The sequence below is a fragment of the Lathamus discolor genome, unplaced genomic scaffold (genome assembly GCF_037157495.1).
Source record: "Lathamus discolor isolate bLatDis1 unplaced genomic scaffold, bLatDis1.hap1 Scaffold_73, whole genome shotgun sequence".
Classification (NCBI taxonomy): domain Eukaryota; kingdom Metazoa; phylum Chordata; class Aves; order Psittaciformes; family Psittacidae; genus Lathamus; species Lathamus discolor.
This window is the reverse complement of record NW_027069387.1, coordinates 199758-219865: the sequence shown is the minus strand read 5'-3', so window position 1 is coordinate 219865 and position 20108 is coordinate 199758.

The window sequence follows — 20108 nt, the reverse complement described above, 5'->3', positions numbered from 1 at the left end:
GAGATGAGCATCATCCTGCCTCCTAGGGTGCTGCAGGACACAGGACCCTATGGGGTGCCCCATAGCTGTGCTGTGCCAGCGCATGGGGTGATGGCAAGCAAGTGGGGCTCCTCAAATCCCACCTCCCCATTGGTGTGACCGTGGCTGGGAGCAGCAGCATCTCCCTATGGAATACCAGGAACCCTGGAGCCTGGAGCCACTCACCCACAGCTGTCCCAGGAGCCTTGCACCAGCCAGGCCGAAGCCAGCAGGATGATGACACGGAGCAAAGCCATCGCTGCCACCACCGCTAAGAGTGACACCAAGGAGGTGACACCAAGGAGCTGCAAGCAAGGAGCTGCAAGCACCACTGCACCCAAAGCGCAACTGCCCCGGGGATACGGGTGCGGGATGCAGGTCCCTTGGAGCTGGGGCTGATGTCATAGAGAGGCAGGTTCCATGGGGGGAGCTCCATGGGGAGGGGGGTGGGTCAGGGGTGTCGATGGGGGCTTCCATGGGGAGATGGGGGGGTTCTGATGCGCTTGGGGTGCTCTGAATCCCTATGGGATGCTCTGGAGCTCTGTATTATGCTGTGGTCGTGTGATGCTGTGAATCTCTGCGGGGTGCTCTGCTTGGTGGGATGCTCTGGAGCCCTGTGGGATGCTCTGGAGCCCTGTGGGATGCTCTGGAGCCCTCTGGCATGCTCTGCTTGTGGGATGCTCTGAATCCTTGTGGGATGCTCTGATTCCTTATGCGATGCTCTGACTGTGGGATGCTGTGAATCCCTGTGGGATGCTCTGCTTGTGGGATGCTCTGAATCCCTATGGGGATTTAAGGTCCCTTCCACCCCACACCACGCTGTCTGACTGTAAAGTACGATTTGCATTTGGCTGCAGAAGAGCTCTCAGCACTGCCCAGGCCCAGGAGCAGGTGCAGACATTTGTGCAGAACATCCTGTCTCTGCTGCTGGCCTTGCCAGAGGCCACTGGAGACCGCTGAGGGCAGGTCAGGCCTGGAGAACAGCCAGGATCAAGGGCAGCAGCGCCACCTCCTCTGAAGGAAGCCCAAGGGCTGAGGCTCTGCCGTCTCTCCTTTGCCCTGCACCACCCTTGGCTTTCAGCCCGACAGCAGAGCCCTTCTGCAGCCGCCTCTCAGCTCTTGTTGTTCGCTGGCAGCTTCCAAAGGCACTTGTGCCTCTGCCGGAGCCAGAGCAATGGCCCAGCCCGTGCTGCGGTGTGTGGGGCGCTCTGATGGCACCATCAAGGGAGTGCAGGGCTCGGCAGCGCTGGCAGGAGCAGAGCTGTGGGGCCTGACCCTGCTCCCGGGGCAGACGTGGGTGAGCTCCAGCACTTGGGGTTTTTGGGGAGGAACCTTGAGCAGTTAACCCCTAGGGCTAACTCCGGTGAGAGGTAACCCTAACCTTAACCCTAACCCTAACCCTAACCCTAGTTAACTCCGGTTAGGGTTAACCTAACCCTAAACTTAAGTCTAACGCTAAGCCAGACCCTAACCCTAACCCTAACCCTAAGCCTGTGATTAAACCCGCAACTCGGGTTAATTCTGATTAGGGTTAATGCTAAAACTAATCCTAACCCTAACCCTGGGGTTAACTCCGCCCCCAGGCTTAACTCTGGTGAAGGTTAACCCTAACCCTAACCCTAAACCCTAACCCTAATCCTAACCCTAAACCTGATCCTAACTGCAACTCTAACCCTAACCCTAAGACTCAACCTGGTCTTAACTCCACCCCTAGGGTTAACTCCGGTTACAGTTAACCCTAACCCTAACCCTAACCCTATCCCTAACCCTAACACGTAACCCTAAACCTAACCCTATCCCTAAACCTAAGACCTAACCCTAAACCTAACCCTGTACCTAACCGTGACCCTGACCCTAACCCTAAAGCTAACCGTAATTCTAAACCTAACCCTAACCGTGATCCTAAGCCGTATAATATTCCTGGACCACGACCTGCCGTATCCAACACTTGTGGGTCTCGGCATTGGCCCAAGCCACGTCCATGATTCTGACCATCATGAAGCAATCCGTGGTGAAGCTGGGAGGGAGTGGAAGAGCAGGGATTGGAGCCATAGGACAAGGGCTGATGGGTTCCGAGAGGGAATTGCAGGCTGGAGATAAGGAAGGGATTCCCTAAGAGGGTGCTGGGGCACTGGGATGGCATGGATGGAGAAGGTTTGGATGCTCCATCCCTGGCAGTGCTGCAGGCCAGCTTGGAGCAAGCTGCTCTATGGAAGGCATCCCTGCCCATGGCAAGGGGTTGGAAGTGGATGATCTCAAGCTCCTTCCCAACCCACCCCACTCCATGATCCATAACCATTGCATTGCATTCCATTCCATTTTAATCTATTCTAATCCATTCTATGGAGAAGAGGGATGGGAAGGAGCCACATTCCGGCTGCTTCCCAAAGGAAAGCAGTGTGCCTTAGGCTCAAGGGCTGTCAAGCTGGAAGCAGCCTTCTCCTGAGCGCTCTTCCCAGTGCATCCAGGATGGGGAAGGGGACGGGCTGGGAGCTGCTCCTGGCCTATTCCCTATGGCTGCAATCCCTTCTCCCCCTTACTTTTGCCCGACGAAGCAGTGAGTGGCTGTGAGGACCCATTGAGGGGTGATCATAGAATCACAGAATCATAGAATAGTTAGGGTTGGAAAGGACCTTAAGATCATCTAGTTCCAACCCCCCTGCCACGGACAGGGACACCTCTCACTAAACCATCCCACACAAGGCTTCATCCAACCTGGCCTTGAACACCGCCAGGGATGGAGCACTCGGAACCTCCCTGGGCAACCGATTCCAGCGTCTCCCCACCCTAACAGGAAAGAATTTCCTCCTTATATCCAATTTAAACTTCCCCTGTTTAAGTTTTAACCCATTACCCCTTGTCCTGTCACTACAGTCCCTGACAAAGAGTCCCTCCCCAGCATCCCTGTAGGCCCCCTTCAGGTACTGGAAGGCTGCTCTGAGGTCTCCACGCAGCCTTCTCTTCTCCAGGCTGAAAAGCCCCAACTTCCTCAGCCTGTCTTCATACGGGATGAGGGGCCCCCGCAGATGTGCGAGAATGCGGTGGCTGTGGGGAACTGGATGCTGAGCACCCGCGGCCAGGCGCCCTGGTGCGCATCCGTGCCTCCGACGATGCGCGACATCCCGTAAGAATCAGCCATGGGACGGGTACCGCAGGTCCCTCTTGAAGCAGAAGCCCAACACTTGATGCTTAGGGATGAAGGGCGGATATTGTCCCGCCCCATTGGGTGCTGCAGGGAAAAGGGACCCTCCGCAGTGTCCCAGAGATGAGCATCATCCTGCCTCCTAGGGTGCTGCAGGACACAGGACCCTATGGGGTGCCCCATAGCTGTGCTGTGCCAGCGCATGGGGTGATGGCAAGCAAGTGGGGCTCCTCAAATCCCACCTCCCCATTGGTGTGACCGTGGCTGGGAGCAGCAGCATCTCCCTATGGAATACCAGGAACCCTGGAGCCTGGAGCCACTCACCCACAGCTGTCCCAGGAGCCTTGCACCAGCCAGGCCGAAGCCAGCAGGATGATGACACGGAGCAAAGCCATCGCTGCCACCACCGCTAAGAGTGACACCAAGGAGGTGACACCAAGGAGCTGCAAGCAAGGAGCTGCAAGCACCACTGCACCCAAAGCGCAACTGCCCCGGGGATACGGGTGCTGGATGCAGGTCCCTTGGAGCTGGGGCTGATGTCATAGAGAGGCAGGTTCCATGGGGGGAGCTCCATGGGGAGGGGGGTGGGTCAGGGGTGTCGATGGGGGCTTCCATGGGGAGATGGGGGGGTTCTGATGCGCTTGGGGTGCTCTGAATCCCTATGGGATGCTCTGGAGCTCTGTATTATGCTGTGGTTGTGTGATGCTGTGAATCTCTGCGGGGTGCTCTGCTTGGTGGGATGCTCTGGAGCCCTGTGGGATGCTCTGGAGCCCTGTGGGATGCTCTGGAGCCCTCTGGCATGCTCTGCTTGTGGGATGCTCTGAATCCTTGTGGGATGCTCTGATTCCTTATGCGATGCTCTGACTGTGGGATGCTGTGAATCCCTGTGGGATGCTCTGCTTGTGGGATGCTCTGAATCCCTATGGGGATTTAAGGTCCCTTCCACCCCACACCACGCTGTCTGACTGTAAAGTACGATTTGCATTTGGCTGCAGAAGAGCTCTCAGCACTGCCCAGGCCCAGGAGCAGGTGCAGACATTTGTGCAGAACATCCTGTCTCTGCTGCTGGCCTTGCCAGAGGCCACTGGAGACCGCTGAGGGCAGGTCAGGCCTGGAGAACAGCCAGGATCAAGGGCAGCAGCGCCACCTCCTCTGAAGGAAGCCCAAGGGCTGAGGCTCTGCCGTCTCTCCTTTGCCCTGCACCACCCTTGGCTTTCAGCCCCACAGCAGAGCCCTTCTGCAGCCGCCTCTCAGCTCTTGTTGTTCGCTGGCAGCTTCCAAAGGCACTTGTGCCTCTGCCGGAGCCAGAGCAATGGCCCAGCCCGTGCTGCGGTGTGTGGGGCGCTCTGATGGCACCATCAAGGGAGTGCAGGGCTCGGCAGCGCTGGCAGGAGCAGAGCTGTGGGGCCTGACCCTGCTCCCGGGGCAGACGTGGGTGAGCTCCAGCACTTGGGGTTTTTGGGGAGGAACCTTGAGCAGTTAACCCCTAGGGTTAACTCCGGTTAGAGGTAACCCTAACCTTAACCCTAACCCTAACCCTAACCCTAGTTAACTCCGGTTAGGGTTAACCTAACCCTAAACTTAAGTCTAACGCTAAGCCAGACCCTAACCCTAACCCTAACCCTAAGCCTGTGATTAAACCCGCAACTCGGGTTAATTCTGATTAGGGTTAATGCTAACACTAATCCTAACCCTAACCCTGGGGTTAACTCCGCCCCCAGGCTTAACTCTGGTGAAGGTTAACCCTAACCCTAACCCTAACCCTAACCCTAACTCTAACCCTAACCCTAACCCTAGTTAACTCCGGTTAGGGTTAACCTAACCCTAAACTTAAGTCTAACGCTAAGCCAGACCCTAACCCTAACCCTAACCCTAAGCCTGTGATTAAACCCGCAACTAGGGTTAATTCTGATTAGGGTTAATGCTAACACTAATCCTAACCCTAACCCTGGGGTTAACTCCGCCCCCAGGCTTAACTCTGGTGAAGGTTAACCCTAACCCTAACCCTAACCCTAACCCTAACTCTAACCCTAACCCTAACCCTAGTTAACTCCGGTTAGGGTTAACCTAACCCTAAACTTAAGTCTAACGCTAAGCCAGACCCTAACCCTAACCCTAACCCTAAGCCTGTGATTAAACCCGCAACTCGGGTTAATTCTGATTAGGGTTAATGCTAACACTAATCCTAACCCTAACCCTGGGGTTAACTCCGCCCCCAGGCTTAACTCTGGTGAAGGTTAACCCTAACCCTAACCCTAAACCCTAACCCTAATCCTAACCCTAAACCTGATCCTAACTGCAACTCTAACCCTAACCCTAAGACTCAACCTGGTCTTAACTCCACCCCTAGGGTTAACTCCGGTTACAGTTAACCCTAACCCTAACCCTAACCCTAACCCTATCCCTAACCCTAACACGTAACCCTAAACCTAACCCTATCCCTAAACCTAAGACCTAACCCTAAACCTAACCCTGTACCTAACCGTGACCCTGACCCTAACCCTAAAGCTAACCGTAATTCTAAACCTAACCCTAACCGTGATCCTAAGCCGTATAATATTCCTGGACCACGACCTGCCGTATCCAACACTTGTGGGTCTCGGCATTGGCCCAAGCCACGTCCATGATTCTGACCATCATGAAGCAATCCGTGGTGAAGCTGGGAGGGAGTGGAAGAGCAGGGATTGGAGCCATAGGACAAGGGCTGATGGGTTCCGAGAGGGAATTGCAGGCTGGAGATAAGGAAGGGATTCCCTAAGAGGGTGCTGGGGCACTGGGATGGCATGGATGGAGAAGGTTTGGATGCTCCATCCCTGGCAGTGCTGCAGGCCAGCTTGGAGCAAGCTGCTCTATGGAAGGCATCCCTGCCCATGGCAAGGGGTTGGAAGTGGATGATCTCAAGCTCCTTCCCAACCCACCCCACTCCATGATCCATAACCATTGCATTGCATTCCATTCCATTTTAATCTATTCTAATCCATTCTATGGAGAAGAGGGATGGGAAGGAGCCACATTCCGGCTGCTTCCCAAAGGAAAGCAGTGTGCCTTAGGCTCAAGGGCTGTCAAGCTGGAAGCAGCCTTCTCCTGAGCGCTCTTCCCAGTGCATCCAGGATGGGGAAGGGGACGGGCTGGGAGCTGCTCCTGGCCTATTCCCTATGGCTGCAATCCCTTCTCCCCCTTACTTTTGCCCGACGAAGCAGTGAGTGGCTGTGAGGACCCATTGAGGGGTGATCATAGAATCACAGAATCATAGAATAGTTAGGGTTGGAAAGGACCTTAAGATCATCTAGTTCCAACCCCCCTGCCACGGACAGGGACACCTCTCACTAAACCATCCCACACAAGGCTTCATCCAACCTGGCCTTGAACACCGCCAGGGATGGAGCACTCGGAACCTCCCTGGGCAACCGATTCCAGCGTCTCCCCACCCTAACAGGAAAGAATTTCCTCCTTATATCCAATTTAAACTTCCCCTGTTTAAGTTTTAACCCATTACCCCTTGTCCTGTCACTACAGTCCCTGACAAAGAGTCCCTCCCCAGCATCCCTGTAGGCCCCCTTCAGGTACTGGAAGGCTGCTCTGAGGTCTCCACGCAGCCTTCTCTTCTCCAGGCTGAAAAGCCCCAACTTCCTCAGCCTGTCTTCATACGGGATGAGGGACCCCCCGCAGATGTGCGAGAATGCGGTGGCTGTGGGGAACTGGATGCTGAGCACCCGCGGCCAGGCGCCCTGGTGCGCATCCGTGCCTCCGACGATGCGCGACATCCCGTAAGAATCAGCCATGGGACGGGTACCGCAGGTCCCTCTTGAAGCAGAAGCCCAACACTTGATGCTTAGGGATGAAGGGCGAGCATTGTCCCGCCCCATTGGGTGCTGCAGGGAAAAGGGACCCTCCGCAGTGTCCCAGAGATGAGCATCATCCTGCCTCCTAGGGTGCTGCAGGACACAGGACCCTATGGGGTGCCCCATAGCTGTGCTGTGCCAGCGCATGGGGTGATGGCAAGCAAGTGGGGCTCCTCAAATCCCACCTCCCCATTGGTGTGACCGTGGCTGGGAGCAGCAGCATCTCCCTATGGAATACCAGGAACCCTGGAGCCTGGAGCCACTCACCCACAGCTGTCCCAGGAGCCTTGCACCAGCCAGGCCGAAGCCAGCAGGATGATGACACGGAGCAAAGCCATCGCTGCCACCACCGCTAAGAGTGACACCAAGGAGGTGACACCAAGGAGCTGCAAGCAAGGAGCTGCAAGCACCACTGCACCCAAAGCGCAACTGCCCCGGGGATACGGGTGCTGGATGCAGGTCCCTTGGAGCTGGGGCTGATGTCATAGAGAGGCAGGTTCCATGGGGGGAGCTCCATGGGGAGGGGGGTGGGTCAGGGGTGTCGATGGGGGCTTCCATGGGGAGATGGGGGGGTTCTGATGCGCTTGGGGTGCTCTGAATCCCTATGGGATGCTCTGGAGCTCTGTATTATGCTGTGGTTGTGTGATGCTGTGAATCTCTGCGGGGTGCTCTGCTTGGTGGGATGCTCTGGAGCCCTGTGGGATGCTCTGGAGCCCTGTGGGATGCTCTGGAGCCCTCTGGCATGCTCTGCTTGTGGGATGCTCTGAATCCTTGTGGGATGCTCTGATTTCTTATGCGATGCTCTGACTGTGGGATACTGTGAATCCCTGTGGGATGCTCTGCTTGTGGGATGCTCTGAATCCCTATGGGGATTTAAGGTCCCTTCCACCCCACACCACGCTGTCTGACTGTAAAGTACGATTTGCATTTGGCTGCAGAAGAGCTCTCAGCACTGCCCAGGCCCAGGAGCAGGTGCAGACATTTGTGCAGAACATCCTGTCTCTGCTGCTGGCCTTGCCAGAGGCCACTGGAGACCGCTGAGGGCAGGTCAGGCCTGGAGAACAGCCAGGATCAAGGGCAGCAGCGCCACCTCCTCTGAAGGAAGCCCAAGGGCTGAGGCTCTGCCGTCTCTCCTTTGCCCTGCACCACCCTTGGCTTTCAGCCCCACAGCAGAGCCCTTCTGCAGCCGCCTCTCAGCTCTTGTTGTTCGCTGGCAGCTTCCAAAGGCACTTGTGCCTCTGCCGGAGCCAGAGCAATGGCCCAGCCCGTGCTGCGGTGTGTGGGGCGCTCTGATGGCACCATCAAGGGAGTGCAGGGCTCGGCAGCGCTGGCAGGAGCAGAGCTGTGGGGCCTGACCCTGCTCCCGGGGCAGACGTGGGAGAGCTCCAGCACTTGGGGTTTTTGGGGAGGAACCTTGAGCAGTTAACCCCTAGGGTTAACTCCGGTTAGAGGTAACCCTAACCTTAACCCTAACCCTAACCCTAACCCTAGTTAACTCCGGTTAGGGTTAACCTAACCCTAAACTTAAGTCTAACGCTAAGCCAGACCCTAACCCTAACCCTAACCCTAAGCCTGTGATTAAACCCGCAACTAGGGTTAATTCTGATTAGGGTTAATGCTAACACTAATCCTAACCCTAACCCTGGGGTTAACTCCGCCCCCAGGCTTAACTCTGGTGAAGGTTAACCCTAACCCTAACCCTAACCCTAACTCTAACCCTAACCCTAACCCTAGTTAACTCCGGTTAGGGTTAACCTAACCCTAAACTTAAGTCTAACGCTAAGCCAGACCCTAACCCTAACCCTAACCCTAAGCCTGTGATTAAACCCGCAACTAGGGTTAATTCTGATTAGGGTTAATGCTAACACTAATCCTAACCCTAACCCTGGGGTTAACTCCGCCCCCAGGCTTAACTCTGGTGAAGGTTAACCCTAACCCTAACCCTAAACCCTAACCCTAATCCTAACCCTAAACCTGATCCTAACTGCAACTCTAACCCTAACCCTAAGACTCAACCTGGTCTTAACTCCACCCCTAGGGTTAACTCCGGTTACAGTTAACCCTAACCCTAACCCTAACCCTAACCCTATCCCTAACCCTAACACGTAACCCTAAACCTAGCCCTATCCCTAAACCTAAGACCTAACCCTAAACCTAACCCTGTACCTAACCGTGACCCTGACCCTAACCCTAAAGCTAACCGTAATTCTAAACCTAACCCTAACCGTGATCCTAAGCCGTATAATATTCCTGGACCACGACCTGCCGTATCCAACACTTGTGGGTCTCGGCATTGGCCCAAGCCACGTCCATGATTCTGACCATCATGAAGCAATCCGTGGTGAAGCTGGGAGGGAGTGGAAGAGCAGGGATTGGAGCCATAGGACAAGGGCTGATGGGTTCCGAGAGGGAATTGCAGGCTGGAGATAAGGAAGGGATTCCCTAAGAGGGTGCTGGGGCACTGGGATGGCATGGATGGAGAAGGTTTGGATGCTCCATCCCTGGCAGTGCTGCAGGCCAGCTTGGAGCAAGCTGCTCTATGGAAGGCATCCCTGCCCATGGCAAGGGGTTGGAAGTGGATGATCTCAAGCTCCTTCCCAACCCACCCCACTCCATGATCCATAACCATTGCATTGCATTCCATTCCATTTTAATCTATTCTAATCCATTCTATGGAGAAGAGGGATGGGAAGGAGCCACATTCCGGCTGCTTCCCAAAGGAAAGCAGTGTGCCTTAGGCTCAAGGGCTGTCAAGCTGGAAGCAGCCTTCTCCTGAGCGCTCTTCCCAGTGCATCCAGGATGGGGAAGGGGACGGGCTGGGAGCTGCTCCTGGCCTATTCCCTATGGCTGCAATCCCTTCTCCCCCTTACTTTTGCCCGACGAAGCAGTGAGTGGCTGTGAGGACCCATTGAGGGGTGATCATAGAATCACAGAATCATAGAATAGTTAGGGTTGGAAAGGACCTTAAGATCATCTAGTTCCAACCCCCCTGCCACGGACAGGGACACCTCTCACTAAACCATCCCACACAAGGCTTCATCCAACCTGGCCTTGAACACCGCCAGGGATGGAGCACTCGGAACCTCCCTGGGCAACCGATTCCAGCATCTCCCCACCCTAACAGGAAAGAATTTCCTCCTTATATCCAATTTAAACTTCCCCTGTTTAAGTTTTAACCCATTACCCCTTGTCCTGTCACTACAGTCCCTGACAAAGAGTCCCTCCCCAGCATCCCTGTAGGCCCCCTTCAGGTACCGGAAGGCTGCTATGAGGTCTCCACGCAGCCTTCTCTTCTCCAGGCTGAAAAGCCCCAACTTCCTCAGCCTGTCTTCATACGGGATGAGGGACCCCCCGCAGATGTGCGAGAATGCGGTGGCTGTGGGGAACTGGATGCTGAGCACCCGCGGCCAGGCGCCCTGGTGCGCATCCGTGCCTCCGACGATGCGCGACATCCCGTAAGAATCAGCCATGGGACGGGTACCGCAGGTCCCTCTTGAAGCAGAAGCCCAACACTTGATGCTTAGGGATGAAGGGCGAGCATTGTCCCGCCCCATTGGGTGCTGCAGGGAAAAGGGACCCTCCGCAGTGTCCCAGAGATGAACATCATCCTGCCTCCTAGGGTGCTGCAGGACACAGGACCCTATGGGGTGCCCCATAGCTGTGCTGTGCCAGCGCATGGGGTGATGGCAAGCAAGTGGGGCTCCTCAAATCCCACCTCCCCATTGGTGTGACCGTGGCTGGGAGCAGCAGCATCTCCCTATGGAATACCAGGAACCCTGGAGCCTGGAGCCACTCACCCACAGCTGTCCCAGGAGCCTTGCACCAGCCAGGCCGAGGCCAGCAGGATGATAACACGGAGCAAAGCCATCGCTGCCACCACCGCTAAGAGTGACACCAAGGAGGTGACACCAAGGAGCTGCAAGCAACGAGCTGCAAGCACCACTGCACCCAAAGCGCAACTGCCCCGGGGATACGGGTGCTGGATGCAGGTCCCTTGGAGCTGGGGCTGATGTCATAGAGAGGCAGGTTCCATGGGGGGAGCTCCATGGGGAGGGGGGTGGGTCAGGGGTGTCGATGGGGGCTTCCATGGGGAGATGGGGGGGTTCTGATGCGCTTGGGGTGCTCTGAATCCCTATGGGATGCTCTGGAGCTCTGTATTATGCTGTGGTTGTGTGATGCTGTGAATCTCTGCGGGGTGCTCTGCTTGGTGGGATGCTCTGGAGCCCTGTGGGATGCTCTGGAGCCCTGTGGGATGCTCTGGAGCCCTCTGGCATGCTCTGCTTGTGGGATGCTCTGAATCCTTGTGGGATGCTCTGATTCCTTATGCGATGCTCTGACTGTGGGATACTGTGAATCCCTGTGGGATGCTCTGCTTGTGGGATGCTCTGAATCCCTATGGGGATTTAAGGTCCCTTCCACCCCACACCACGCTGTCTGACTGTAAAGTACGATTTGCATTTGGCTGCAGAAGAGCTCTCAGCACTGCCCAGGCCCAGGAGCAGGTGCAGACATTTGTGCAGAACATCCTGTCTCTGCTGCTGGCCTTGCCAGAGGCCACTGGAGACCGCTGAGGGCAGGTCAGGCCTGGAGAACAGCCAGGATCAAGGGCAGCAGCGCCACCTCCTCTGAAGGAAGCCCAAGGGCTGAGGCTCTGCCGTCTCTCCTTTGCCCTGCACCACCCTTGGCTTTCAGCCCGACAGCAGAGCCCTTCTGCAGCCGCCTCTCAGCTCTTGTTGTTCGCTGGCAGCTTCCAAAGGCACTTGTGCCTCTGCCGGAGCCAGAGCAATGGCCCAGCCCGTGCTGCGGTGTGTGGGGCGCTCTGATGGCACCATCAAGGGAGTGCAGGGCTCGGCAGCGCTGGCAGGAGCAGAGCTGTGGGGCCTGACCCTGCTCCCGGGGCAGACGTGGGTTAGCTCCAGCACTTGGGGTTTTTGGGGAGGAACCTTGAGCAGTTAACCCTTAGGGGTAACTCCGGTTAGAGGTAACCCTAACCTTAACCCTAACCCTAACCCTAACCCTAGTTAACTCCGGTTAGGGTTAACCTAACCCTAAACTTAAGTCTAACGCTAAACCAGACCCTAACCCTAACCCTAACCCTAAGCCTGTGATTAAACCCGCAACTAGGGTTAATTCTGATTAGGGTTAATGCTAACACTAATCCTAACCCTAACCCTGGGGTTAACTCCGCCCCCAGGCTTAACTCTGGTGAAGGTTAACCCTAACCCTAACCCTAACCCTAACCCTAACTCTAACCCTAACCCTAACCCTAGTTAACTCCGGTTAGGGTTAACCTAACCCTAAACTTAAGTCTAACGCTAAGCCAGACCCTAACCCTAACCCTAACCCTAAGCCTGTGATTAAACCCGCAACTAGGGTTAATTCTGATTAGGGTTAATGCTAACACTAATCCTAACCCTAACCCTGGGGTTAACTCCGCCCCCAGGCTTAACTCTGGTGAAGGTTAACCCTAACCCTAACCCTAACCCTAACCCTAACTCTAACCCTAACCCTAACCCTAGTTAACTCCGGTTAGGGTTAACCTAACCCTAAACTTAAGTCTAACGCTAAGCCAGACCCTAACCCTAACCCTAACCCTAAGCCTGTGATTAAACCCGCAACTAGGGTTAATTCTGATTAGGGTTAATGCTAACACTAATCCTAACCCTAACCCTGGGGTTAACTCCGCCCCCAGGCTTAACTCTGGTGAAGGTTAACCCTAACCCTAACCCTAAACCCTAACCCTAATCCTAACCCTAAACCTGATCCTAACTGCAACTCTAACCCTAACCCTAAGACTCAACCTGGTCTTAACTCCACCCCTAGGGTTAACTCCGGTTACAGTTAACCCTAACCCTAACCCTAACCCTAACCCTATCCCTAACCCTAACACGTAACCCTAAACCTAGCCCTATCCCTAAACCTAAGACCTAACCCTAAACCTAACCCTGTACCTAACCGTGACCCTGACCCTAACCCTAAAGCTAACCGTAATTCTAAACCTAACCCTAACCGTGATCCTAAGCCGTATAATATTCCTGGACCACGACCTGCCGTATCCAACACTTGTGGGTCTCGGCATTGGCCCAAGCCACGTCCATGATTCTGACCATCATGAAGCAATCCGTGGTGAAGCTGGGAGGGAGTGGAAGAGCAGGGATTGGAGCCATAGGACAAGGGCTGATGGGTTCCGAGAGGGAATTGCAGGCTGGAGATAAGGAAGGGATTCCCTAAGAGGGTGCTGGGGCACTGGGATGGCATGGATGGAGAAGGTTTGGATGCTCCATCCCTGGCAGTGCTGCAGGCCAGCTTGGAGCAAGCTGCTCTATGGAAGGCATCCCTGCCCATGGCAAGGGGTTGGAAGTGGATGATCTCAAGCTCCTTCCCAACCCACCCCACTCCATGATCCATAACCATTGCATTGCATTCCATTCCATTTTAATCTATTCTAATCCATTCTATGGAGAAGAGGGATGGGAAGGAGCCACATTCCGGCTGCTTCCCAAAGGAAAGCAGTGTGCCTTAGGCTCAAGGGCTGTCAAGCTGGAAGCAGCCTTCTCCTGAGCGCTCTTCCCAGTGCATCCAGGATGGGGAAGGGGACGGGCTGGGAGCTGCTCCTGGCCTATTCCCTATGGCTGCAATCCCTTCTCCCCCTTACTTTTGCCCGACGAAGCAGTGAGTGGCTGTGAGGACCCATTGAGGGGTGATCATAGAATCACAGAATCATAGAATAGTTAGGGTTGGAAAGGACCTTAAGATCATCTAGTTCCAACCCCCCTGCCACGGACAGGGACACCTCTCACTAAACCATCCCACACAAGGCTTCATCCAACCTGGCCTTGAACACCGCCAGGGATGGAGCACTCGGAACCTCCCTGGGCAACCGATTCCAGCGTCTCCCCACCCTAACAGGAAAGAATTTCCTCCTTATATCCAATTTAAACTTCCCCTGTTTAAGTTTTAACCCATTACCCCTTGTCCTGTCACTACAGTCCCTGACAAAGAGTCCCTCCCCAGCATCCCTGTAGGCCCCCTTCAGGTACTGGAAGGCTGCTATGAGGTCTCCACGCAGCCTTCTCTTCTCCAGGCTGAAAAGCCCCAACTTCCTCAGCCTGTCTTCATACGGGATGAGGGACCCCCCGCAGATGTGCGAGAATGCGGTGGCTGTGGGGAACTGGATGCTGAGCACCCGCGGCCAGGCGCCCTGGTGCGCATCCGTGCCTCCGACGATGCGCGACATCCCGTAAGAATCAGCCATGGGACGGGTACCGCAGGTCCCTCTTGAAGCAGAAGCCCAACACTTGATGCTTAGGGATGAAGGGCGAGCATTGTCCCGCCCCATTGGGTGCTGCAGGGAAAAGGGACCCTCCGCAGTGTCCCAGAGATGAGCATCATCCTGCCTCCTAGGGTGCTGCAGGACACAGGACCCTATGGGGTGCCCCATAGCTGTGCTGTGCCAGCGCATGGGGTGATGGCAAGCAAGTGGGGCTCCTCAAATCCCACCTCCCCATTGGTGTGACCGTGGCTGGGAGCAGCAGCATCTCCCTATGGAATACCAGGAACCCTGGAGCCTGGAGCCACTCACCCACAGCTGTCCCAGGAGCCTTGCACCAGCCAGGCCGAGGCCAGCAGGATGATAACACGGAGCAAAGCCATCGCTGCCACCACCGCTAAGAGTGACACCAAGGAGGTGACACCAAGGAGCTGCAAGCAAGGAGCTGCAAGCACCACTGCACCCAAAGCGCAACTGCCCCGGGGATACGGGTGCTGGATGCAGGTCCCTTGGAGCTGGGGCTGATGTCATAGAGAGGCAGGTTCCATGGGGGGAGCTCCATGGGGAGGGGGGTGGGTCAGGGGTGTCGATGGGGGCTTCCATGGGGAGATGGGGGGGTTCTGATGCGCTTGGGGTGCTCTGAATCCCTATGGGATGCTCTGGAGCTCTGTATTATGCTGTGGTTGTGTGATGCTGTGAATCTCTGCGGGGTGCTCTGCTTGGTGGGATGCTCTGGAGCCCTGTGGGATGCTCTGGAGCCCTGTGGGATGCTCTGGAGCCCTCTGGCATGCTCTGCTTGTGGGATGCTCTGAATCCTTGTGGGATGCTCTGATTCCTTATGCGATGCTCTGACTGTGGGATGCTGTGAATCCCTGTGGGATGCTCTGCTTGTGGGATGCTCTGAATCCCTATGGGGATTTAAGGTCCCTTCCACCCCACACCACGCTGTCTGACTGTAAAGTACGATTTGCATTTGGCTGCAGAAGAGCTCTCAGCACTGCCCAGGCCCAGGAGCAGGTGCAGACATTTGTGCAGAACATCCTGTCTCTGCTGCTGGCCTTGCCAGAGGCCACTGGAGACCGCTGAGGGCAGGTCAGGCCTGGAGAACAGCCAGGATCAAGGGCAGCAGCGCCACCTCCTCTGAAGGAAGCCCAAGGGCTGAGGCTCTGCCGTCTCTCCTTTGCCCTGCACCACCCTTGGCTTTCAGCCCCACAGCAGAGCCCTTCTGCAGCCGCCTCTCAGCTCTTGTTGTTCGCTGGCAGCTTCCAAAGGCACTTGTGCCTCTGCCGGAGCCAGAGCAATGGCCCAGCCCGTGCTGCGGTGTGTGGGGCGCTCTGATGGCACCATCAAGGGAGTGCAGGGCTCGGCAGCTCTGGCAGGAGCAGAGCTGTGGGGCCTGACCCTGCTCCCGGGGCAGACGTGGGTTAGCTCCAGCACTTGGGGTTTTTGGGGAGGAACCTTGAGCAGTTAACCCTTAGGGGTAACTCCGGTTAGAGGTAACCCTAACCTTAACCCTAACCCTAACCCTAACCCTAGTTAACTCCGGTTAGGGTTAACCTAACCCTAAACTTAAGTCTAACGCTAAACCAGACCCTAACCCTAACCCTAACCCTAAGCCTGTGATTAAACCCGCAACTAGGGTTAATTCTGATTAGGGTTAATGCTAACACTAATCCTAACCCTAACCCTGGGGTTAACTCCGCCCCCAGGCTTAACTCTGGTGAAGGTTAACCCTAACCCTAACCCTAACCCTAACCCTAACTCTAACCCTAACCCTAACCCTAGTTAACTCCGGTTAGGGTTAACCTAACCCTAAACTTAAGTCTAACGCTAAGCCAGACCCTAACCCTAACCCTAACCCTAAGCCTGTGATTAAACCCGCAACTAGGGTTAATTCTGATTAGGGTTAATGCTAACACTAATCCTAACCCTAACCCTGGGGTTAACTCCGCCCCCAGGCTTAACTCTGGTGAAGGTTAACCCTAACCCTAACCCTAACCCTAACCCTAACTCTAACCCTAACCCTAACCCTAGTTAACTCCGGTTAGGGTTAACCTAACCCTAAACTTAAGTCTAACGCTAAGCCAGACCCTAACCCTAACCCTAACCCTAAGCCTGTGATTAAACCCGCAACTAGGGTTAATTCTGATTAGGGTTAATGCTAACACTAATCCTAACCCTAACCCTGGGGTTAACTCCGCCCCCAGGCTTAACTCTGGTGAAGGTTAACCCTAACCCTAACCCTAAACCCTAACCCTAATCCTAACCCTAAACCTGATCCTAACTGCAACTCTAACCCTAACCCTAAGACTCAACCTGGTCTTAACTCCACCCCTAGGGTTAACTCCGGTTACAGTTAACCCTAACCCTAACCCTAACCCTAACCCTATCCCTAACCCTAACACGTAACCCTAAACCTAGCCCTATCCCTAAACCTAAGACCTAACCCTAAACCTAACCCTGTACCTAACCGTGACCCTGACCCTAACCCTAAAGCTAACCGTAATTCTAAACCTAACCCTAACCGTGATCCTAAGCCGTATAATATTCCTGGACCACGACCTGCCGTATCCAACACTTGTGGGTCTCGGCATTGGCCCAAGCCACGTCCATGATTCTGACCATCATGAAGCAATCCGTGGTGAAGCTGGGAGGGAGTGGAAGAGCAGGGATTGGAGCCATAGGACAAGGGCTGATGGGTTCCGAGAGGGAATTGCAGGCTGGAGATAAGGAAGGGATTCCCTAAGAGGGTGCTGGGGCACTGGGATGGCATGGATGGAGAAGGTTTGGATGCTCCATCCCTGGCAGTGCTGCAGGCCAGCTTGGAGCAAGCTGCTCTATGGAAGGCATCCCTGCCCATGGCAAGGGGTTGGAAGTGGATGATCTCAAGCTCCTTCCCAACCCACCCCACTCCATGATCCATAACCATTGCATTGCATTCCATTCCATTTTAATCTATTCTAATCCATTCTATGGAGAAGAGGGATGGGAAGGAGCCACATTCCGGCTGCTTCCCAAAGGAAAGCAGTGTGCCTTAGGCTCAAGGGCTGTCAAGCTGGAAGCAGCCTTCTCCTGAGCGCTCTTCCCAGTGCATCCAGGATGGGGAAGGGGACGGGCTGGGAGCTGCTCCTGGCCTATTCCCTATGGCTGCAATCCCTTCTCCCCCTTACTTTTGCCCGACGAAGCAGTGAGTGGCTGTGAGGACCCATTGAGGGGTGATCATAGAATCACAGAATCATAGAATAGTTAGGGTTGGAAAGGACCTTAAGATCATCTAGTTCCAACCCCCCTGCCACGGACAGGGACACCTCTCACTAAACCATCCCACACAAGGCTTCATCCAACCTGGCCTTGAACACCGCCAGGGATGGAGCACTCGGAACCTCCCTGGGCAACCGATTCCAGCGTCTCCCCACCCTAACAGGAAAGAATTTCCTCCTTATATCCAATTTAAACTTCCCCTGTTTAAGTTTTAACCCATTACCCCTTGTCCTGTCACTACAGTCCCTGACAAAGAGTCCCTCCCCAGCATCCCTGTAGGCCCCCTTCAGGTACTGGAAGGCTGCTATGAGGTCTCCACGCAGCCTTCTCTTCTCCAGGCTGAAAAGCCCCAACTTCCTCAGCCTGTCTTCATACGGGATGAGGGACCCCCCGCAGATGTGCGAGAATGCGGTGGCTGTGGGGAACTGGATGCTGAGCACCCGCGGCCAGGCGCCCTGGTGCGCATCCGTGCCTCCGACGATGCGCGACATCCCGTAAGAATCAGCCATGGGACGGGTACCGCAGGTCCCTCTTGAAGCAGAAGCCCAACACTTGATGCTTAGGGATGAAGGGCGAGCATTGTCCCGCCCCATTGGGTGCTGCAGGGAAAAGGGACCCTCCGCAGTGTCCCAGAGATGAGCATCATCCTGCCTCCTAGGGTGCTGCAGGACACAGGACCCTATGGGGTGCCCCATAGCTGTGCTGTGCCAGCGCATGGGGTGATGGCAAGCAAGTGGGGCTCCTCAAATCCCACCTCCCCATTGGTGTGACCGTGGCTGGGAGCAGCAGCATCTCCCTATGGAATACCAGGAACCCTGGAGCCTGGAGCCACTCACCCACAGCTGTCCCAGGAGCCTTGCACCAGCCAGGCCGAGGCCAGCAGGATGATAACACGGAGCAAAGCCATCGCTGCCACCACCGCTAAGAGTGACACCAAGGAGGTGACACCAAGGAGCTGCAAGCAAGGAGCTGCAAGCACCACTGCACCCAAAGCGCAACTGCCCCGGGGATACGGGTGCTGGATGCAGGTCCCTTGGAGCTGGGGCTGATGTCATAGAGAGGCAGGTTCCATGGGGGGAGCTCCATGGGGAGGGGGGTGGGTCAGGGGTGTCGATGGGGGCTTCCATGGGGAGATGGGGGGGTTCTGATGCGCTTGGGGTGCTCTGAATCCCTATGGGATGCTCTGGAGCTCTGTATTATGCTGTGGTTGTGTGATGCTGTGAATCTCTGCGGGGTGCTCTGCTTGGTGGGATGCTCTGGAGCCCTGTGGGATGCTCTGGAGCCCTGTGGGATGCTCTGGAGCCCTCTGGCATGCTCTGCTTGTGGGATGCTCTGAATCCTTGTGGGATGCTCTGATTCCTTATGCGATGCTCTGACTGTGGGATGCTGTGAATCCCTGTGGGATGCTCTGCTTGTGGGATGCTCTGAATCCCTATGGGGATTTAAGGTCCCTTCCACCCCACACCACGCTGTCTGACTGTAAAGTACGATTTGCATTTGGCTGCAGAAGAGCTCTCAGCACTGCCCAGGCCCAGGAGCAGGTGCAGACATTTGTGCAGAACATCCTGTCTCTGCTGCTGGCCTTGCCAGAGGCCACTGGAGACCGCTGAGGGCAGGTCAGGCCTGGAGAACAGCCAGGATCAAGGGCAGCAGCGCCACCTCCTCTGAAGGAAGCCCAAGGGCTGAGGCTCTGCCGTCTCTCCTTTGCCCTGCACCACCCTTGGCTTTCAGCCCCACAGCAGAGCCCTTCTGCAGCCGCCTCTCAGCTCTTGTTGTTCGCTGGCAGCTTCCAAAGGCACTTGTGCCTCTGCCGGAGCCAGAGCAATGGCCCAGCCCGTGCTGCGGTGTGTGGGGCGCTCTGATGGCACCATCAAGGGAGTGCAGGGCTCGGCAGCGCTGGCAGGAGCAGAGCTGTGGGGCCTGACCCTGCTCCCGGGGCAGACGTGGGTGAGCACCAGCACTTGGGGTTTTTGGGGAGGAACCTTGAGCAGTTAACCCCTAGGGTTAACTCCGGTTAGAGGTAACCCTAACCTTAACCCTAACCCTAACCCTAACCCTAGTTAACTCCGGTTAGGGTTAACCTAACCCTAAACTTAAGTCTAACGCTAAACCAGACCCTAACCCTAACCCTAACCCTAAGCCTGTGATTAAACCCGCAACTAGGGTTAATTCTGATTAGGGTTAATGCTAACACTAATCCTAACCCTAACCCTGGGGTTAACTCCGCCCCCAGGCTTAACTCTGGTGAAGGTTAACCCTAACCCTAACCCTAACCCTAACCCTAACTCTAACCCTAACCCTAACCCTAGTTAACTCCGGTTAGGGTTAACCTAACCCTAAACTTAAGTCTAACGCTAAGCCAGACCCTAACCCTAACCCTAACCCTAAGCCTGTGATTAAACCCGCAACTAGGGTTAATTCTGATTAGGGTTAATGCTAACACTAATCCTAACCCTAACCCTGGGGTTAACTCCGCCCCCAGGCTTAACTCTGGTGAAGGTTAACCCTAACCCTAACCCTAACCCTAACCCTAACTCTAACCCTAACCCTAACCCTAGTTAACTCCGGTTAGGGT